The sequence below is a fragment of the Cephus cinctus genome, unplaced genomic scaffold (assembly GCF_000341935.2).
Source record: "Cephus cinctus unplaced genomic scaffold, Ccin1 Ccin1_scaffold0123, whole genome shotgun sequence".
Taxonomy (NCBI): Eukaryota; Metazoa; Arthropoda; class Insecta; order Hymenoptera; family Cephidae; genus Cephus; species Cephus cinctus.
The window spans coordinates 3,023,695-3,045,327 of record NW_014332857.1 but is presented as its reverse complement, the minus strand read 5'-3'; the positions used below and the strand labels follow the sequence as shown (position 1 = coordinate 3,045,327).

Sequence of the window (21,633 nt, the reverse complement as noted above, 5' to 3'; positions counted from 1 at the left end):
AGACTACCCCCCCCCGATCGGTAAAGTGTCCGACAATGCGGATAAATGACCAATAAAACCTCAAATTACCGGTTAGCTTCGACTCTTATTCCCTCCTCTTCCACTTTTACTCGATGCTGAATGGACGTTGGTACACGTGGCCTACGGTGCCGGCCGGTGATCGTGGGGAAAATTGTACTGGATGATACTCCGAGGACTCTTTGATTATCCCGTGCAGTATTTATGAACTCCAGGGAAGGATTGAAATTTACGATTTTTTTTTTTTTTTTTTTTTTTCCAAAATCTATGACAATCGTCTTACGAACGCTTGCGCGTGAAATTCGCACGTTTATATGCTCGTGCGGGTGATCGAAGTTGGAAGCTGTTCGTATCGGGCTGTTAAATGGGAAATTCGTTTAGCGTACTGACAATTGATATTTTCGTGTAGATTCAATTTCAACGGATGATTAATATACTTGGAGATTTAATAACGTTTTAATTATCGTTCTCTCAAAGCTCATTGTACTGCTGGGTACTACTACTCGTAATACTGTTGGTTGTGAACTTATTAAAATTGAACATGGCGCGTACCGTTTGAATAAACAATTCCAATTTGGAGGAGTTCGAATTAATTAAAATACGTTGGGGGAGTTTGACAATTTTTTAAAAATAATTATACAGACGCAACGTGCGCTCCTTACGCTTCGTATCAGTAAGACAAGTCAGAGGACAGAGTGGAAAGGCTTAAGTAAGTTTTAAAAAAAAAAGGGATATAAAAGAGGAACGAAGATCCTTGTACCGTGAATGCGGCTGACGCCGTTACTAAAATGCAGAAAAAAAAGGCAGGATGGGCTTGAGGATAATCGAAAAGCATCGAAAGGAATTCAAACGAGCTTTAACTCCTGTGGGAATGAAAGAAGCTGGATTTCACATTGAAGGTGTCGCCACTGGTGTTCATTCTTTTTCACATTCCATCCGTGTCCGCATTCAGCAGAGATTCGTCTTTTTTTTTTTGCAACTCGCATACCAAAATTATTTCCACCGACCAGTATGGCGTTGCTGTGACGTAGGTATGCGTTTGTACGTTGGTATCGTGAATGACGTTCGGGGTTGCCGTTACTGTCATTAAAATATTTTATGCTTCGTCCGTAATAACGGACTGAGTTGGGTATATGGGTAAGCAATGAAATAAGGGTGGAAGAGAGATCCCGAGAGGGGTGAAACGCGGAAGGGATGAAAATGGGGATATAATATTGTTATCCGGATCTCCGTTTCATTGTGCTACGTCGTACTGCGGCATTCCGATTATAATTGACGCACGTGAGAATCTTATACGCACGAGAGTGTGTAATTTGGAATAAAATAATTTTGAAAAAAAAAATTTTTTTTGACTAATTTCATTACTTCATTAGTTATCGAGTGCCAATAAGAAAATGATTTTCTTATTCTGTGATTGTATTTTTTTTTTTTTTTTAATACAGCGGCCACGTTGGTTGCAATGCCTATTCAATTTGGCGACCCAGGTACAATGGGAATCCCAGGTAATGCACTTTGAAAGATCCACCGGGATACCTTAGGAATATCTCGGATACGTCGTTTGCTTTTATATTCGATATTTTGCATATCAAAATGCGAATCCTATTATACGTCTCTCGCTAACGATCTTTCGTATCGGTCGGCTTTCCCTTGTTAGAGAAAATTCAAAATATATATACGTAACCGCACAATGGCGGCAGAGTACCGGAAAATCGGGTGAATTTAAATACTAAACGTCTACATCGCGTTACGTGGAATATTGTATCATACGTAAAATTACTGTAGTATCTGCAGCTAGCAATTATTTGATAATGGTTAAAGTAATGGCTACTTAATGCAGACTTATCGTTATTGCCAGTAAGTACGTTTCAAATTGTTTGGCTTATCAAGGAAAATGTTCCCCAAGTAATACGTTTGACTAATATGCGAAACGGTCGTCATGCGCTTTGCAGGTGATACGAGTCGGTTGATGCTTTCGATGAAATAATCGAAAAAATTATTTTATCGTTCCACGTAAAAATTACAATTACGGGAAAAGGGTGATTTACGAAATTCAAAATTTTTTTTTTTGAAAATTAAAACTAAAAAAATTTTTTTTTTATTTCACTCTACATGTTATTTTACGCTATCACGCTGCTTTGCATTTTAATCGCGACGTACGTCCAGTATCCAACGTCACAAATTACGATTGCCCGACGCGGCTGACAAATGGCAATGTTTTCCGCGTCCGCAAAAATATCCTAAACAAAAGTAATTAAAATACTGTGGCTTCCCTGACGGATGGAATCCATTTGTAGTAACGGCCCCGCCAGGGTGCCCGTGTCACTCCCGCAGGAATTCTTTAGAATATCGCGCGGAAATAAAATATTGGAAAAAGGAGAGGAAAAAACAAAAAAGAGGAAAAAAAAAAGGAAACCAAAGGATTTGCGTTAAAATAATCGCTAGAGGTAGAATTACGGCTGCGGGTAATCGCGGGCGGCGTGTGTGTGTGTGGATAATAATAAATTTTTTATAAAGGAAAAACAAAGAAATATTTATCGCGTGCAAACTGCATGAAACGGATGCATCAGAAAATTGCAGCCAGCAACGTGAAATCGTTCACGCAATGCAACCAGCGATTTTGCAACAGATAAAGAGGTACAAGTGCACTTGGATACCGCGAAGCGATTAAAATTATTGCATTAAGCGTATAAACGGGGCAAGAGTGGAAGAAAGATATTAAAAATTGAGCTGATAAGGAAAAGGAAAATAATATCAAAGGATCCGGCACGGCTGACACGAGATAAAGATAACTGTACTTTCTTGGCTGTGCGAGTCGCTAAATTTGACTCACCGAATCGCCAGCTCGCTGACTTCGTGAGTCAGTAATAATTTCAACGAAAGATCCTGCGACTCGTTATACGTGCGAGTCAATCGAGTCGCAGAGTCATTGTTCTCGCGAGTAGCTACGTGAGACTTTAGCGAATTATTAACCCAGAAACAAAAGGAACTCGAGTACCCAATTAATATCCGCAGAGTGAACGGGACAGAGTCACAAAGGATCGGCGAGACTGATTAGCGAATAAGCTCAAAGGCATTTGGCGGGAACAATTTAAATTGTCGAATTTCCAATTTCCCTTTAATAACAATCTGTACTGTATAGTATTAAAATAAAAGTCAAAAATCAACCGTACCATTGCGAAACGTGCGAAATTACATGAGTATCCAGAAAAAACTGTCCGTCACCAATCCCAGGAGCAGCGTGACAAATTACATTGGATTTAGCATATATGACGTTATTTCCTTCAATTTGCCTCGTAGCAAGGCAACCTGATTGCACCAGAAATAAGAACGAAATGAACGATACTCTATTTACCCGAGAAAGGTAATTAAGAAATTTTGAACTAGGATAACTGCCAAATGGGCGCAAGAAGCAACGCTGGACACAGGGAACTCCCGAGAAAAGTAAGAGGACTCCGGGCCAGGAGGAAAGAAACGGAAAGAGACGGTAGAGGGTCAGGGAAAGCACGGATGGTAAAAGAAAGTAGATTGAGAGACCACGAGATATCGAGTAACAGTAAAGATTGACCCTTTCATTGTGGGACTTATCAAAGAACTATACTCAAGGTACGATCGCAAAATATTATTCAGGCGAACGTACGAGAAGCGTAGTTCGCGGGTTCTTACGGTAACATTCCAGGGTCACCGATAACATTAAGAATAGGTAATACTACTTAGAGATAAGAGTTCACGCTAAAGCACGTAATCTTTACCTCTGGCGACACGCGGTCTTCTCCCCAGCCGGAACCTGGAGGATAAATACGATAATATTGAGATACTAAGATAATTAACGCTCAGAGTATTAAAGATTTCGTCCTTTCGGCTTCGAGACGCTTCCCGTGCAGGAAGCGCGGAATAAAAGGATAGGCTTACCAACTTTGGACTTCTAAAGATTACTATTGCGAAACGATACGATACTGTCTTCTACTGCATCGAACGGAAAAACCCACCGGCCAAGACGGCTGTCAACGCAACAATGACGCACGAGGGGTTCGTCTTCTTACCGGTCGGACCTAGCTCCCTCGCGATAAGTCCAGTTGGGCCCCAATGGGCCAATCGCCTACGCGGAAGATTCCAGCCAATCAGGCTTACGCGTTAATATTCGAAACATGGCAATGGACTAATTCGATAACTATTTCACAATACGAAATTATTTTTTGACTACCCGACGCCTAATGCTCTATATTAGAGTGGATATTAACCAGAGCCTCCAACGAATTGTATAGCTACTATACGGGGAAGGACGGTACGCAAAATCGAAGTTCCTTATAGTCTGCGCGCGATACAGTGGCGTAGGGCGCCTTTTCGCGAGACTCGGAACGTATGGACGATCGACGGGGCCTCTTGGTGTCCAGGTAGCGGCGGGTAGTCGCTGCAGTCCGGTCTTGGGTTGACCAGACGTTGCGGTAGCGGAGGGTAGGGACTCCTCGGCTTAGGGTACATCCCTGAGCTCCCTCTTCGGTACGGATGCCTCCAACAGGGCACCGATAGCGGGACTGACGAAACGTGATGGTAGTCCATGGCTATGTTTCCTGCTGGTCGGCTCCCTACTCTATTCGGGGTCGGCCGGGACAGGGGAGGCGCCTGCTGATGTTAGCGTTCATCCACGCTCCCTGGCGTAACCACCGGCTGTTCTCTTCCGGCGGTACTGGAGAGGATGACGTTCTCTCTGCCGGTCTTTTCCTCGACGTGACGGTGGTTCGGCGTATCGCGTGAAATTATTGTATAAAAAAAAATAGCCTATTCTCGTTAAACATAGTAATCGGGACCCTCGAGTTCTTGGCCGGTACAGTCGGACTTTATCTCCCGAGGGACGATACTGCGTCCCGTGATCAAAAGCACGCGAACTACCGCATCGGGACTTTTGTGGCGTTAAGAATTAACGTCACAATGTATATATGAGCATACATGTGGTTTCGTATGGGTTTTTATGGACGATATGGGAGACGGTGTGGCAGACGGGACCGGCACCTGGAAAATAGAGTTTTCCTTATTCCATCGTGTTACGCGTGAAGATATAGGGAATACTGGGAAAACTGAGAAAACGACGTGGGAGTCTGCTAGCGTCGACCTGCACTTTGATCGGAATATATTGCGAGGATGTTGGAACGTCGAGAACTAAAAGACGTAAGGATGAGATGACGGTGAAATCGTGTTTGACGTAAGGAGAAGCGTAAAGGAAAGGCATATGGAAAATAAAAAGAAAATATTTTCCATAGGATAGATACCGATGTAGTGCGAGCCCCTTATACGGTTGTAACATTTTATTCGTTTGAAATTCAAGAATAAACGTCTTTTCTACGTGCGACTAAATCACGCCTATGAAACCAATGCATTTCGGCATACAAAGAGAATGCAGTGTTGATACACGACTATGATCTTAATGATCTATTTTGATACGATGTGTGCTGGTGCCTGTCTGCAGCCGATCGGGAAGAATATTCGACGAGGAGAAATGACGAGGAAGCAAAAAATTTAGAAATGAAAAAAAAAAAGGAAAAATAAAACTTCAATATGCTTCCTCGACTCTGTATCCTTTACGACGGTACGCAGGAAGTATCGTCCAACTTTATAATTCTCTATGTTTATGGATGGTAAGTCAGTTGGCGTACTTAGAAGTTGCTGGCTGTTGAAGAGCGACGGCTTGAAGCGGAGGGTTCAAGCTCTTGGAGCTTCGAGCTTTCGGTGATACTTTCAAGATGGTGATAAGAGAGAGAGAGAGGGGGGGGATAAAATATAAAATTTCACTTTTTATATTAATGCCGTTTGTATCCGACAATCCATGGCATTCCCCTCTACCCCTCCCTGCCCCCCTTCGAACCACTCTCTCGATGTCTCGACTCGATCAAAAGAATCTGGAAAACTGATTAAAATACGTTTTATGTGCATACAGCAAATATGAGCATCGCCATCATCCCTTCAATTCTGTATAAATCTGTCTTTCCTTACTACTCTCTTTGCCTCTGCTCTCATCTTCCGGTTCTCTTATTTGCTCCAGTTCGCCGCCAACGGCAAATCCTCCTACCAGCCCCATACGGATTGGTCTCTTGATATCCCGATTCCACGTGCATATACGTATCCTTATCGGTATTCTTACTTTTAACGAGATCTACGTAATGCCGGTGGTAAGAAGTAAAAAAAATATTTCGACCTCGTTTCTCTTTTTACTGGATTTGTATGAAATTGGATTTTTCGAAAAAAAAAAAAGAGTTAAAAAATATTCACGTACGGTTAACTTTTCAAAATTTAATACCACTCGTATTATTGCTCGATATCGTTGACCATATACGTGCCTCGTGATTTCATAAGGATGACGTAACAAGGTTTGTCGATTCGAACGTGAGACGCGTAAACGTCCCCACTGAATATTCAGCACGTCTCTCAGCTCGTAGGGCGAAGTAGGCATTCCGAAATAAATGATTCCGAAATTCGTAGGGGATGAAAGTCGGACCTGGGAGTGATGGGCGGGCGGTGGGAAGGTTCGAGAATATTCTGCAGCGAAATCCTCATTCTTGCTATTATATTAAAGTCCTTCTCTAAGGGAGGGTTACGTCATGTAAGTATAACGCGTATGCGAGCCAGTGACTATAGACATGCACGCGTGTGGGAATATACGGCAGCATTGAATAATTAATCATACGTGCACACCTGTATGTACCAGGGGTAGTGATACAAAGCCAACGAAGCACCCTTGTTCAATTTATGGAATCAATTCCGAAACGCATCCCTTGGGAGGAATTGAGAACGACACGAAAATCAATTTCGAATTGATTAAACGTTACCGTACGATACAAGTGTGTAACGGGTGTCTTATTTATTTCAAGAAAAAAAAAAAAAATCTTATCGATACAAGCGCTACGTAATGCCGCTTATCATTAATCCCATTTATCCATATCGATCCGTGCAGGGAATTTAATATTAGGTAAAAGACGATATGACACATTGGGTCCAATCACTTGACGGCAAGGGATGCTGTTAAAAAAATACACCCTAAACCTGACACCCCGTGATAAATCATAAGCACCTGCATGCCGTGCGCGAACCTCATGAATGAAGCATCGCGTCGGCGAATAAAAAGTAAAAAGATAAAGAATTTCTTCAACGAATGCACCACCGTCTGCGTGGGGCCAAAACGCCGGGTCGGACGTCTGCAGCGCTAAGGCGAAAGGAATTTTCGGAGATTCCGCCTAATGTATGCATGAGCTATTTTTCTGTTTTATTCGGCTGATCCCATAAACACCATGAGATTGCATGAAACTTTTAGAATCCACAGCACGAGCAACGTTGCCAACCGCCCCTCTTGAATAAACACAGTGGTGTATTCTGGGGGTATATACGGTACTCTGTATACTTCTGATGTATATATGACCCACGGAGATTTACCGCGTAACGACCGTATCCACGGTGACCGTGGATAGTGCTTCTGATTATTTAATGACGCAAACTCGGGCCCCCCCGTCTATCCGGGCAGTAACACTTAACCGGCACTCGGCCCGATAACCCGTGAGACTGATCTGGCCATTAAGGGTAGGCAGAGGGCACCACTGTTGCGGATTAAATCGAGCCACGCTCTCGATTGAGCCCCGCGCCGGTAGAGCGAGAGTGGTCGGCTAAGGTTGGACGGACTATAGCGATGGGAAAGGAGAAAAAGTTAAAGAAATAGAAAAATAAGCAGACCGAGTCAATGAGAAGGGTCGTGCATGGGAATAGGTATAAGCACGAAAGGCATGAATGGCAGAGGGGATTGTCGATGCTGCTTACTTTGGTAAGGAGGGTGCCGTTAAAAAGGACTAAGGACTATCCCGTGCATTCGCTCGGGGTGGAAGTGAGTTCCTTTACGGGGGTGGCCAATGAAGAGCTCATACGGGCAAGCTTTTGCATCCTCGGGGAGTCCATTCGAGTCAATTAAGTAAAGGCCGCCCCTTTATTATAAGGGGGTGATTTTTGTATGAGATTCTCAAAGGTTACGGGGCAGTCTCGTAGAGTGGGAGTGACTTCGTTATTCGTTACTCTTTGATTAAGTCGCGTGATTGTCACTTTTTTTTTTTTTTTTTTTTTTAATTAATTTTAACCATGAAATTTCGAAAGCCAAATTTCACTGTAAATCTCGCCGAAAATTCCTGTAACATCCGAAGGTGGCGGTTTTCGGCGTAAAAATCATGGTAAAATTTTTCAAAGTCAGATCGAAACCAAAATAAAATTCAAAATTGTCATCGGGTTACCTCGGAATAAAAGGAAGGGCAGAAGGGAACGACATAAATAAAATCCATCTTGAATGGGGATGATGGGCGATACCGATATCGGATAGGGGATGCTGGTGGTTTTTCGGGGTAGCTTAACGTTCACGCGTCATTACTTGTTTCTCGCATGAATAATTCCCTAAGAGTCAAGTGACATCGAACGCCATGATGGAAGCTACCAAACACGCAGCCCCTTTTCGCCCTGCATAACTTTCTACGAGAAACGTCACCACCTTCGCACCAACCATCCCTCAGTCTGACCCTCCAACCCCCGAGTTCGTACAACCACCAACCGCCCCATTGGCATAGAGGCGCGCAAACGTGATTAGTAGCGCGTGGGTAATGGAGTGCGCTCGATACGAATAGACATGAGGGAATCTTGGAGCTCGCTAAGGGTGGTTTTCTAGCCACCCTTATTCCGACGCTCCTTCCTTGATACCTTTCAGCCGCAACCTCCCCACCCCCCTCCCGCCCCGCGCCTCTACGGCCACAGACTTCGTGATAGCTTCGGCTCAAGATTCGCGAGTGGCATTCATGCATCATTCATGCTGGCACGATCATAAGCGATGCCGAGTTTACCTTCTATAAGACCTTCTGCTCCGGGGTTGGTTATATCGGCTGGATATTTTTCAAAAGTTGCATAGTTAGTTTGTGTAACGTTATTTTTTGGAAATAGTGTATTTCATTGAAAGGCGAATTACAGTTTTGTTTTCACTCTTTAATAAAACTGTTTTTTTTTTTTTATTTATTTCATTGTTACTCGTCGTTATCCACTTAATATCTGAATTTGGTTCAAGAGTCAAAATATTAACTGCTTTTTTTTGGAAAGTGAAGTAAATTCTGCTCTGGTTCTCTGTCACGGGTTAGCATAGCAAGCTACGAACGGATAAATCGACATATAAGTAAATTATCGATCCTGAATCTCAATATCCTTGTCCGATGAAATATTGTAAATCAATAAAATATCCTGATACTCCAATTTCACTATGTTATCCCACAATATTTGATTTTCAAAAGGAACATAGTCTTTCTGAAAATTTTCGTTCACCGTGGAAAATATTACTGCCGGTTAAAATTCTATGTTTACCTAAAAAAAAACAAGTTACGCGAAAACAATCAATTCTAGCTGGGTACAGCATTTAACGTTAATCCAGTATACAGATCAGTTTTGAAACAGAGCTATTGTATAACAAAATTTGTATGCCTTAACACGATTCGAAACACACCTCTCCAAGTTTTCAATGGCGAATCGCCTCGGGCGTATCTAATTTCGAGAACCAGGAGCAAATCCAAGAGTTTGCCAGAACCCAGTTATGCGATATACAACGGTAAACATAATACTGTAGTGTAGAACGCATCGTCGTTCGTCTCTCCGTAGAACGACGTCTTTGATGATATAATGTAATTTGCGGTAGGCACTGAATTCAATATACGGGTTCGCCTGTTTCCACGAAAGTTTAAGGATACAGGCTACATCGAGAACCCATATTGGATCCTATCGGAATATTCCTGGGTCTAACCCGGCACGGCTTAATCTACTGGCCGATTATCCAGCATCGATTATTCACCCTTACCGATACTATAGGTTGACACCGTTCTTCGTAAAGCCGTCGGATTACTCTGACGTATATCGTGTGTATATATATACACAATATATATATATATATATACACACGCTAAAGTTTTTTCACCTCAATTTTTCTTTTTCCTTCAAAATATAAGATATTCTGATTTTTCAAGAAATTGTGAAAAATGGGGGAAAATCAGCAAGTGGGTTCGCAGGGATAAAGTGGTCGCGAACCTCTTTGTATATCGATGAAATTTACGCGATAAAGGGACTCGAAAGGTTTTTTTTTTTCGTTTTTTTTATTCCAATAAAAATTTTCAGGATTTACCACATATCGAGAAATGCGAATAAGATCCCACGGTTCAATACTTTCCTTCTCTCTCTCTCTCTCTCTTTCTCTATAAAAGGAGGGTGGGATGGTAGCAGCACGCGTCCAGTCCTCAGCGTTGGTTTTAGGGGTGACTGTCGAGGGTCGCAGTAAGGATGAAGGGTAAGACCTTAAAGGTCACTCTATCTCGGACCCTCTTTGCCTCCCTTGGCTTTACCGCCGTCCCTTCGTACCAACGACACTTTGCCACAACCCTATTCACCCCTTATCCACCACCTCGCCCTAACCCACGTACCATCCACCCCATCAGAAGTCCGAATCAATGCGGAATGAATGCCAACTTTGAGGCCTTTCACAAAGAAACAAACCTGCCAGACGTATCGTTCTCCTCGATCGCCCTTTGAGCTTTCTTCGTTATTTCTACCCCTTTTGCGCTCCCTTTTCTCTACGACTCCGTTTGACCTCTCGACCTTTACTACTACGAGAACCCATGCGCAGCCGAATTTTACGAAAATACGATAAGTTGGATAACGTTCCTCCATCTTGTCTCTCATTCTTTTCGGGACTTCTCAGACTCAACACAATTGCCGTCCAATTAAAGATCAAAGTAAACATCTTGGATATACTATGTGTATACGTATATACAATATATAGTATATATAATTCTAATTTTATTTATTCGCACTACCTTAAGTATACAAACTAAAATATACATATGACTAAAGTTGTCACAAGGAACAGATTTACTGCACAGTGCTAATACAGTAACTGTTACATAATTTAACTTTGAAATATGATCTACAAATAAGACGTTAAGACGTTACGAATTTTCGTACCGTGCTGGTACTAGCTTTACGTAATCGTCGGTATGAAAATAAAAAGAGAAAGAAAAGTAAAGGAAAGCAAAAGGCAGTACTGGAAATCATGGTAGCTATAACGAGATCCACTGAAAAAGTACAGGCTGAAGCAAGAGTGCAAAGGGAATGGAACAAGTACTAAGAAAGAGCCCTTACTAGTCCGAAGCGACCTACTGAAAAGTTCAAGCTTCTTTCCATGAACTTGAAAAGCTCGTTCGCGTTACATCGAGTATACGTAAAATTGACAAGACTACGCTAAATAATCGAAACAGACTAATTAGCCCTTGTCGCGTAAAAGCTCCTTCGTTGAAATTCGTAGAATCAAAAAAAAAAATTTTTTAAACATAAAAAACGTTACAATAAAAAGAAGAAAAAAAGAGTCCCGTGACTTCTTAATTAAAAGGAGGAAAAGTGTCTTTGGACAAGAAAGTCCATTGCACAAGAAAATATAGGACAACGCAATGGGTTACAGATGGGGGCGGGTATCGGACCAACTTCTCCATCTAATACGGGACGTTACAAAAGAAGCTAAAATTCAATTAGCCAACAAGCTCAACGGGTCAGAGCTTAATCTAATTTCTAACAAAGAGAGCTCCGCTTCAACCTTTTTAACCTCGTTATTAGAAACTTTTTCAAGATTGAAACAACGACAACAAGAACAACGGAGACGCTCGTGAAACCTGCTAACCGTAACTAGTGGTAACAGTAAGGTATCTAGCCAGACAAGTACATAAGTAGTACGTAAGGTAGGTAACTCTATGATAGGTTGGTTGGTAGTGGGCTTACGGGTAGGTAAGGTATTGCTAGCTACTAACCGACTGTATATTTTGAAATTCCATGGGAATTCCCTGGGGTTTATTTATAATGAAAGCAGACGAGAGGCGATTTTGCGTTATTACGCGGGGAACATTGTTTCGTTCTGAAACAATGAGATTTATTAGGTTAAATATCGCTGCCAACCACGTGCGCTGTGGCACAATGAGAACTGCTTTATACGTTCAAGGAGTTGATTGTCTGTGTATCGTTACAGCTACCCTTTACTAGGCTGGATTACCTTTCAACCCAACCGAAGTATCTATACGCCTTTATGTATGGTGAATATATACATATCGGTCTGGCTATAAAATTTTACTACTACTCTCCATAGTTACTGCAACCTCCCCCCCTTTAGACTGATCTCTTGCCATACTTGATAACTGACATTGCTACCGGCTCGAGAAGCTGCTTTGAAAATTCGAAGCTGTTCGCGACGATACGACCGTAACTTTTACTTGGAGTCTAATCTCACTTTTGTAAACTCGCCTTGTTCACTGCATATCCCTTAAGACTCGATATTCGGGGCTGAGGGGTATAAAAGGTAAATAGAAATTGATAAGGGTTAAGAATTGTATCTCGGATTTATTTCGTTATCAGGTGTTATCAATGTATGACATAATTAATTTTTTAGAGAAAATTGAAATTAAAAATTTTTTTTTTTTTCTTCTATTTCAAGCAAACGCACCCATAGTGGGCATCGTGATACATTGTCTTACTGTGTATAGAATTTTGAATATTTTACAACAAAAATTTCGCATTCCCCAGCTTTTAGCACAATCTCTAGATTATGGGCCCCGGTAGCCCGAAGCCGGTAGTCCTTTTTAAGCCTGGATAACGCTTAAAGGCCTGTTTAATGTCGAAATCGTGAGGAAACTTATAAAAGCTCGTTCTCCAATATTTATAGATAGAAAATTGAGCGCCGAGGTGGCTGCCTTTGCTACGTTCTTTACATTAGCCTCTAAAGAAGCGCCTGACGTATTCGAAGAATGCGCGCGCAAGCTCGACAATTAAATATAAAAGAAAGCGTTAAAATTCGTACCAAGTCTCTTACCTTCTTGCGCGTCCATTAGCCCGAAAAATTCACTTCGGCTGCTAACGAAGTAAGCGCGAAATATTCGTCTTCTTACAGTTGCGACTGCACGTACCGTGCATACGTACACGTACGTTGCTGTTCCAAAATTCGCTGTTAGGGCGACCAATTTTTTTTTTCAAAATCAACTTTCGCTGCACGTCACACATTCCGAATTTACCTATACGCGTATCTGACGTATGTTTGAAAAAAAAAAAAAAATGTACAATATTTTCGACTATTTTTATTTAGCTTTTTCGGCCATTGTATTCGACCTGTATTTTCACGTGGAAACAACGCGAACAATGCCAGCGACCAAAAACAGTTTCTACGTCCGAGTTCGAGTTAAGGGTTGAAAAAGAAAAAATGAAATAAAAAATTCATTAGTCTCTCGAGCATTTCCAACCACGCGCATGCATTTTCATAGAAACGTCCGAATGAGCATCGTCAGGGACGTACACGTGTTCGTTATACCAGCCGTTAGCGAATGTCGTTTAGTTCAGTTTTCGTGCAAACGGACACGAGGGTGAAAAGATGTATGACGGCTCTCGGAAACATTGTAAAACGAAACCCATTCCGGCCGACATGGCGAGTACAGTCGGTGCAACAAGTATTCGAGTATTGTCATATAATCCGCGAAGTACGACTGGGAATAAAGTTCCTTGCGTTTCGCGTGGATTGTACGAGGGTTTCGATGCGGAAAGAAAAGTATGTTTTCGGTGTGTTCCTTTGATATGGTAATATTTAATACAGTGAGATAGGTCAGTTAGCGGTTTATACAACCTAAATAAATTCGCGTTACACTGTACGGTTGACGGACGAAAACGAAGAGGAATTGCGAATTATTATTTATAAGTTCCACGAGAGCTCATCTCTTTGTCCAGACATTTTATTGCATGTTGAGCTGTTCTTGGGATTTTTTTATTTTTGAAAAAAAAAACCGCTATCGATAATAGTATTGCGCGTGCGGGATGTAGGTGATATTCGACCAGTGTGAAGTTTGCAGCATACGTCGTGATCTCATGCTGCATTCACATGAGTGCCAGACTTTCTCCAAGTTTCTCCGAAAAGATACTTTCTAACCGCACTTTTGGTCGCAACAACTCGAACTCCGACTTTAAATTCTTCAAAAAATTTTTTTTTACTTTCTTCAATTTGCTAATTACAGAAACTCAAAATCCCACTTCTCTCCTATGCTCTTTCAGACACCTGACTCTCTCGACTCTCCCACGTCTACTGACTTTCGTAATGCATCTTACATAATCTCAAATTCACGCAGCCTGTTCCAATCGTCCATTCACGCGTCACACCAGATTCGAGAAATCTCAATGGCTCTCGAAGTGTAAATGCAAAATATATTTTTTGCAAATTCAAAAAAAAAGCACGGGACCGGACAGTGACTCGCGATTACGTCACGCGATAAAATTTTTTTTCTATTTTACATTGACCCACTTTTCAATGATCCAATATCCCATGCTGGCCATCGAAAAGCCAAGTGGCTCAAGTAGGAAGAATTTATCGTTTTAATCTCCCATAAACATCTAGTTAAGTATACATGACGTTTACCATATTCCCATATAGTACGTGTACACGTGGTCTATAGATATATATATATATATATATATGCATGGATTGTCACTCACCTGATACTATAGAGTCGCGAGAAGCATACGTTATGTGATACAACAAGCGAATATGAGGCAATTTACAGTATACAGGGGAGGGAAGGGGAGGGGCTTAACTTGGCTGTTTGAATAAAGAAACAAGAGCAATGGGGAGGGGGTTATGGATGACTTTCGAAACTGGATCGACCTTACCATATATATATATTGTAATGTATCTTTTCTTAACTCGACACCGATAACGAAAAATCCGAGAACTATTTTCGAGAATTAACCTGAGTTACCCCTGGCTGTCGACCCTCCGCTCAGTTTCGTGACCCAACACCAATAGCAAAACATCCGAGAACGAACTGTCTTCGAGAACCAAGCATGTTCGTGCATCCGCAAGCCAGGCGGGCGCCAGCCAATTCTTTTTTTTACCGGCAACTGAAGAGTCGGTATGAACTGGGAGTTGGGGTGGAACAGGCCAAACTCTGGTAAAACGAGAACTCTGACGGAACCTATCAGACGAGGCGATAGCTTAACGGATCCTGTAGATTTTTGGGGACGCGTAGGATGACCAAACGCAACTGGATGCACGAACGGGAGCAAACGGTTACGTGAATGCGCGACCGCTGAGGCGGCTAGTTTGAGGTAGAGAGGGTCGGCGTGAGCGTCAGGGAAATAGTGCGAGATACAAAGAGCAACGGATCGAGAACGTAATAGATCGAATCGGACGCATCAAATCGAAATCCCTTCACCAATTAATAAATTGGGAGACTCACCGGAGCTGGTGCAGCTGATCCGTGAAGGCCGAGAACCGCATCCAGGAGACATCCAGGGTGGGCACTGCACTAGGGCACACTGCACTTCGCAACACTGCACTTCCGGAGCACTCACTGAAAATCCATAGAATTTCCTGAATATCCCGAGAGCACCGCGAGAACTACACGAGCGGGAACTTTCTATCGCGTATCGAAACACGGCTAGAAAAACTATAAACAAATAGCACGGGAGCGCGAGGCAGCTCGTGACACCTCGGTCGGTGCCCCGAGACAGACTGACTTTGACAATATCCAAATTTGAGAACTAATCATTCTGATCATCTGATTGGACGAGATCCTTATAGCCGACAACTCTTCCCTTTCCCTCGTGCCGTCCCTTTAAACCTAATCGAGAGCGTAAAGATAAACAAAAACAACTTACGATACACTAAAATGCATAGGTAGTATATTATAATATTTAAATGAAATTACAGCTAACGATGGTACATATGAAGAATGCCTATAGGAATTTTCCTTGCCTCATTACACCGTCCAGTGAAACGATAGAAGTAGTCAGTTTACACAGAAGAAATGACATCGTGTACTATGTTCTTTTGTTTCTTCAGTTATACCAAAGCAACGCTGTAACCATTATACCGTATCCTACAGCATATATTAATATAACTTTGAAAAGCGCATATGACACGATACCAAATTTCTATATTTGGCAAATCTCACTCATATTGATTTTTCCGATAAAATTACCCGTTTCCATTTTCTGCTCGCGAAAAAAAAATGTAATACACAATTAATATATTGGAAAATCCTTAACTGGGACACTCGTATGATATTTATGAAAATGAATTAAAATTTGTCCAGATATTTCGATATCTTTTAATTGACGTCGCTAAGCCACCAAGTACCACGACAGATTTATCGAAGCTTCGTTTCCGGAACGACGTCGCATTGAAAATTTGTTCTTCTATAAATGTTCGTTACAGTCATACGCGTATTCGTGTAATAGAGCCGAGGTGTTATTAACGTAATAATCGAGAACGAAGTCGAAGTGGAACGATTCCAGACTGCTTTTATTTCCAGTTAGAGATTTTATTATCACCGTGCATTAACGTCACCCTTCATACGGCAGTCTGAGACCTAAGTAACCAGTTGCCCAAGGAATATTGCTCCCTTCGTGTATTACTTGGTCAATGCTTTTTCGCGAGACGTGACTGGGTTTTCTAAGTACAACAGTATACAAAGCTAAGAACGTGAAGCAGCATCCCTTTGGTTACTTTGTATTTCCCAAAAGTGCCGACGACGACGACGTTCTCGTCTTGACAAAAGTCACTCCGATGCGAAGGTCTTGGTTCTCGAGTTAACTTTTCCGGGCAGGAAACTATAAGTGGAAAAATTTTGATAAGGAGGACAATAATTATTTTTAGTCGTCACGATCAAGTGTAGGGTATGACTAATTGGCTTTAGGTTAAAATCAAAATAAATTTGTATGGTAAAAAATTTTTTTGGAAAATTTCAAAATTGACCCTTCTTTAAATAGTTAATTCGATGGTTCTTTTCGATGACGTGAACGATTATTGAGTGGAACTATGATAAGGGATCTTTTGAAAAGTAAAGCATGGAGTGCTGATATCTGAAAGGGTTGAAGACTTGCTAGGCTGACAGGTCGGTGCTTCCATATTTGGAGCAGATGCTCCAGTAATCAGAGGCTACGGAAACCGGTAGCTCCGCCCAGGAGCTGTTATTACGGTGGGATCCATGGGGTCCATAGGGCCCATGGGGCCCATCCCGTATGCACGTAGAGATACTCGAGGAGGCCCGAAGTCGAGCTGAGGCGTCAGCACGTACGAAGGCCTCCCATACATTTACTTTTACCAGGACACTATGGCTAAGCCGTCATTATCTCAGAATCCTCGAGCTTTCAGGAGCGTAACAACGGGGTGACGAGAGAATGAATATACAATGGGGAAATAATGAAAAATGATATATGTTAAGTCGATATGCAATTTATTCGTACTGTGGTGTTACACAGTGCACTCGTGGAAAAAATGATAGCATTGAAATATAAAAAAAAATTTTCCCTCAATTGCCCAAATACTATCTACGTCCCTGAGTTAATGGTGCCCTGTTGCTGCTACGCGTACACTGTCAGAAAAATATATGTTTCTGTTACGCGCGAAATTGCAACTTTTCTGCAATGGCTGATCGCTAGAAAGAAATTTCGCAAAATTGTTGCAAATTGTTAAAAAAAATTTGTACAACCGTTAAAAATATTTTACGCCAACTTATACAACGGGCTCTCGATCGCCTTTGTAAATAACGTGAAAATGTAACTTTTTGCAAAACAAATGTATACAGCCATGTGCGCGAAAGTAGTGCTGGCGTCTTGAAATAAAACGAGTTGGCTTTCTGTGCCGTAAAATACCTACGACCTCACTGTAGAACCACACGAAAGGTAATAGAACCTGGAAAGGCAAGTAAAGCCGATAAAATCGTAAGGATCTTATAGGATCGCTAGGAAAGTATTACCAACTGTAAAACCACAGTAAAACACGAAACCATACTCGAATAGGTTACAAACAAAGAGATCGATATAAAATTCTGACACGTACCTCTGCCGGTGAATCCTCGTACTAGAATAACTTTTCATCGTTATACCATCATATAATAATTTTTCAAAAAAAAAAAAAAAAAATGAAATCACAATCCACCCGATCCGTGCCCTAAAAAAAATGGCTAATTGGGAAATTCTAGTCCCATACGCGAGGGATGAGTAAATCAAGTAGTAGTCAAATTAAGGGATGACACCGAGCATCAAAAATGGTGGGTGTATCGCTTCCCTACGCCAATAAATTTCCAGGTGGCGTCCAAAAAAATGAACGATCTTACCCAAAAACCCTATCGCCTTGCTCGGTAACGCGTAATAAAGATATGAGAGAAAAAAACCAACTTCCTCTTAACTTTTGGCTCGACACGTGACCTCCTTCGCAGACTTATCATACAAATAGAAACCACAGCCTCGCAGGACCAGGGATCCGATAAAGGATCCTTAGGTAGCCGGGATTTGAAACCTCGCCATAACCTTTCGTAAATGGAAGTGTAAATCCCATGTGGACCATGGGGAAACTCGAAGTCACGATTTTTCTTATTCTCCTGCGCCCCCTACTTCGTGAGTACGTTTTCACGAATGATCCTTACGAAAAGGGTCCTGGGCTCCCGGTTACGACAAAAGGGTCCAGCATCTTATAGGACACGGTTTTTACGTTGCTGACTATTCAACCCGGTATAAGCCTCCTCCCAATCAGTTGGTCTGCTACGTAACTATCCCAAATGAGAGATGCACGTGGAAGATGCTGGAAATATCTGAGATCATTCATAAAACTCGTATATACAACCCTGGACGAAGATACAATAAATTTTCGAAAATACAAAAAACTGGTATCATATCCAAAATTTGACTTGATATTAAAACTAATAATTTTACAAAATACCTCGATATTAAAATATATAAAAAAAAAAGTCAAATCAACTATTCAAAACGGCAGCTCGAATTATTCCTGGATCCCATTTGAAGTGACGATAACGTACCACAGCAGTACCCCAGGATCCACAAACCGGAAGTCCCTACTAGACGGGCGTTAGAGTTTTGTTTCTCGAAATTAACACGACGGGTGCATCTGCTGGGTGCACCCATTATAATTCCAAGTTGTTGGAACAATTTAGCGCACTGGAATGGCAGAGTGAGCGGAGATGATGGGTGGAGCAGTAGGCGCGTTTAGTAATTCCGCAGGAAGAGCAAGGGTAAGTAGTTGGTACGTGTATCTGGTGTACAGATGGCGGTAGTGTCTAGAACGAGAAGTCGAAGTGGAGGAACGTTGATGACGACAGAGAGAGGCGGTCGGTCGAAGAGGAAAGAGAAGAAGCGAAGAGGAGAGGATGAGCCACAAAGCGCGAGAGTAATTTACATAGAAGCCGACAACGCAGCCGGCATCGGCGTCGACGTCCCGAGCGGGTCCAACCAGAGACGCATTTCGCATCTGGTAGCCCGGCGAGCTCGCAGTACTGCCAACCTCTACGTAGGCCGGCAGCGTTGCTCGCTGCCTGAAATTACTTCGGCATATCTCAGGGTTTATTAGTTTCCATAGTTTCGAGATGAAGGCTCTCTCTCTCCTCCTAACCGTTCACGTTCCGTCAGCTCGGTGAACTTTATGAAGGGAACGAGAGAGAAACCGACGGAAAGTAGTTTAATATTCTACATAGACGCCCAAAGCGTCGCCGTCCGCGAGTCGACTTCAATTCCGATTGAATTCTCAGTCGCGATCAAAGCTCGATCGGGATCGATTATCGATTCGACTCACGGATACCCATTACGTATCCATAATACGTCCAGCTGGGATCCCGGTAATGGTACCCGAGTCAAGGAATTGTTTTCGGATACGAGGATACGATATATCTATACCGTGTTATTGGAAACTTCCAAATTTCTCGTATACAGTCCTACGAACGAAATTCCATAAAAAAAAAATATGGTCTATGATAAAAAAAAATTGCATATCCAAGATCCTACGACAATGCCGATTCCTATGAGCTACGCCGTATGACCCATTGACGAGCTCACTCATAACTCGTTCGGATTACACTGTACAAAGCGGAGACACGAGACTTTGACATGGAGAGTATCGCGCGGGCGTAATGAAATTCCAGCGTGCGGGTTATAAAAGGATCTTTTTCCACGGCGAGCAATAGGTCCGAGGAAAGCCAGGGGCGTTCGTGCCCCGTCTTATATTGGGCTGTAATATTTTACGTGATACGCGACCATCAAAGGGGGTTCCGTAGATGCACGATTGTCCGTGGTGGCGCTGCTATCGCTACGGTACCGGGTAGACATTCGCTCCGGTCCAATATACATACAATTGTAAACCGAGCTGTTTATGGATATTTCATACACACCTTTCCGCTACACTCTGCCACTGCTACCAACCTAACCAACCTTTTTACCCCACGGACCCCAGCTGCCAGTGGGTGTACGTATACCTTCCACACGTAACTGTCTCGAGGCTTAAACGTCTCCCTGGCAAATCTTGCTGAAAAGAAGTTTAAAGCTTTTGAAATTTTTCAAACGCAAGACGCGCGCGAATGAGAGCGACGCGACGACGGGGAAACGTCTGGTACATGGGTAAGGGCATTGTCGCCGGTTTATATCTAACGGGTTGGCTATCTGACTGTTATTTAACGCTAGGGACTAGAAGTTAAGAATTTGCCGTATCGGAGAGAAGACTTGGATTATATGGTGGAATCGAGGAACTGATAAGAAACGATTCGCAGTGTGTCGCTCGAATGAAAACGTTAAATTGATACGTTGCGAATATTCGTGATGCAGTCGATAAGACGCGTTAGAACATTTGCGGGTAACGTATACATATATATATATATATATATATATATATATATATGTCTTACAAATGTTATCTCCGATACCTCCATACATGTTACGTAATACAAGTGCGTTAGGGAGAAATCGATAACGTCAAATATTTACATACTGCTACTTCGGTACCTCTTGGTATTAACATAAGACTGCATATATACTTTTTGATAAGGAAATATAATCAGACGCAGATCACAATTCACTGTTAGCATTACTATCAGGTATTAAGGTACAACAAGTACATTTTAATGATCCCCTGATAACTTAAGTCATTAAAGCTTTAGTCATTAGCGCTTTTAACGAGTCTAAGAGTCGCAAGCGAAAAGTTACGTTAAAGCTCGACACAGTGCTTTCGTCCTCGACGATAACCATGGAAAAGCACTTTGCGAGAGCGTCAAACGTTAAATCACGAAAATCCCTATGGCATATATACCCGTATAGAGATTTTTGATATTTCGTTATACAACGTGCATAGGGCTTATTCGCGGTTATTTTTACCAACGCGGCTAACTTCAGTCGGTTAGGATACTTTCGAATAACCCTATAGATATTATTATACACATAGAGAGACCAACAGTATAAAGGATCTTCTCAGTAGATCCAAGAGAAATTCCCTAGGGACTACGAAAACGTATCATCCCCGCTCTCAGCGCCACCTACAGCACGGATTAGCAATTAGGGCTAGTTAATTGCATCGCGATTGCAATTTGACAGTCTTCTACTCTACAGTGTTGCCATATGTACCTACCAACCCCTTGCCGCCACATAATTCCCTGAACCACCCTTAAGAGATCGGACGAAATATAATCCGAAACGGAAAGCAAAGCCAACGGAAGTGAACGTTCGTGGGCATAATTATTGTTATAATTTAGGAATTAGTAACACCACCACCCC

The 21,633-nt window shown here is 42.1% G+C and overlaps 1 protein-coding gene across 7 annotated transcripts in view; it reads right to left on the bottom strand.

Moving 5' to 3' along the window:
- The window catches only part of LOC107275146 (glucosylceramidase), a 248,371-nt gene that overhangs the window by 110,266 nt on the left and 116,472 nt on the right, over positions 1–21,633 (bottom strand). For 3 of the 7 annotated variants that reach the window (XM_015754984.2, XM_015754985.2, XM_015754987.2), the window contains exon 1: positions 3,928–4,019. The exons of 2 other annotated variants lie outside the window; for them this stretch is intronic. The gene's annotated coding sequence lies outside the window, so the exon portion shown is untranslated. Of the gene's footprint in view, positions 1–3,767; positions 3,803–3,927; positions 4,020–21,633 lie in introns of those variants that run through there. 2 more of the 7 variants (XM_025079715.1, XM_015754986.2) reach the window with 2 other exon arrangements.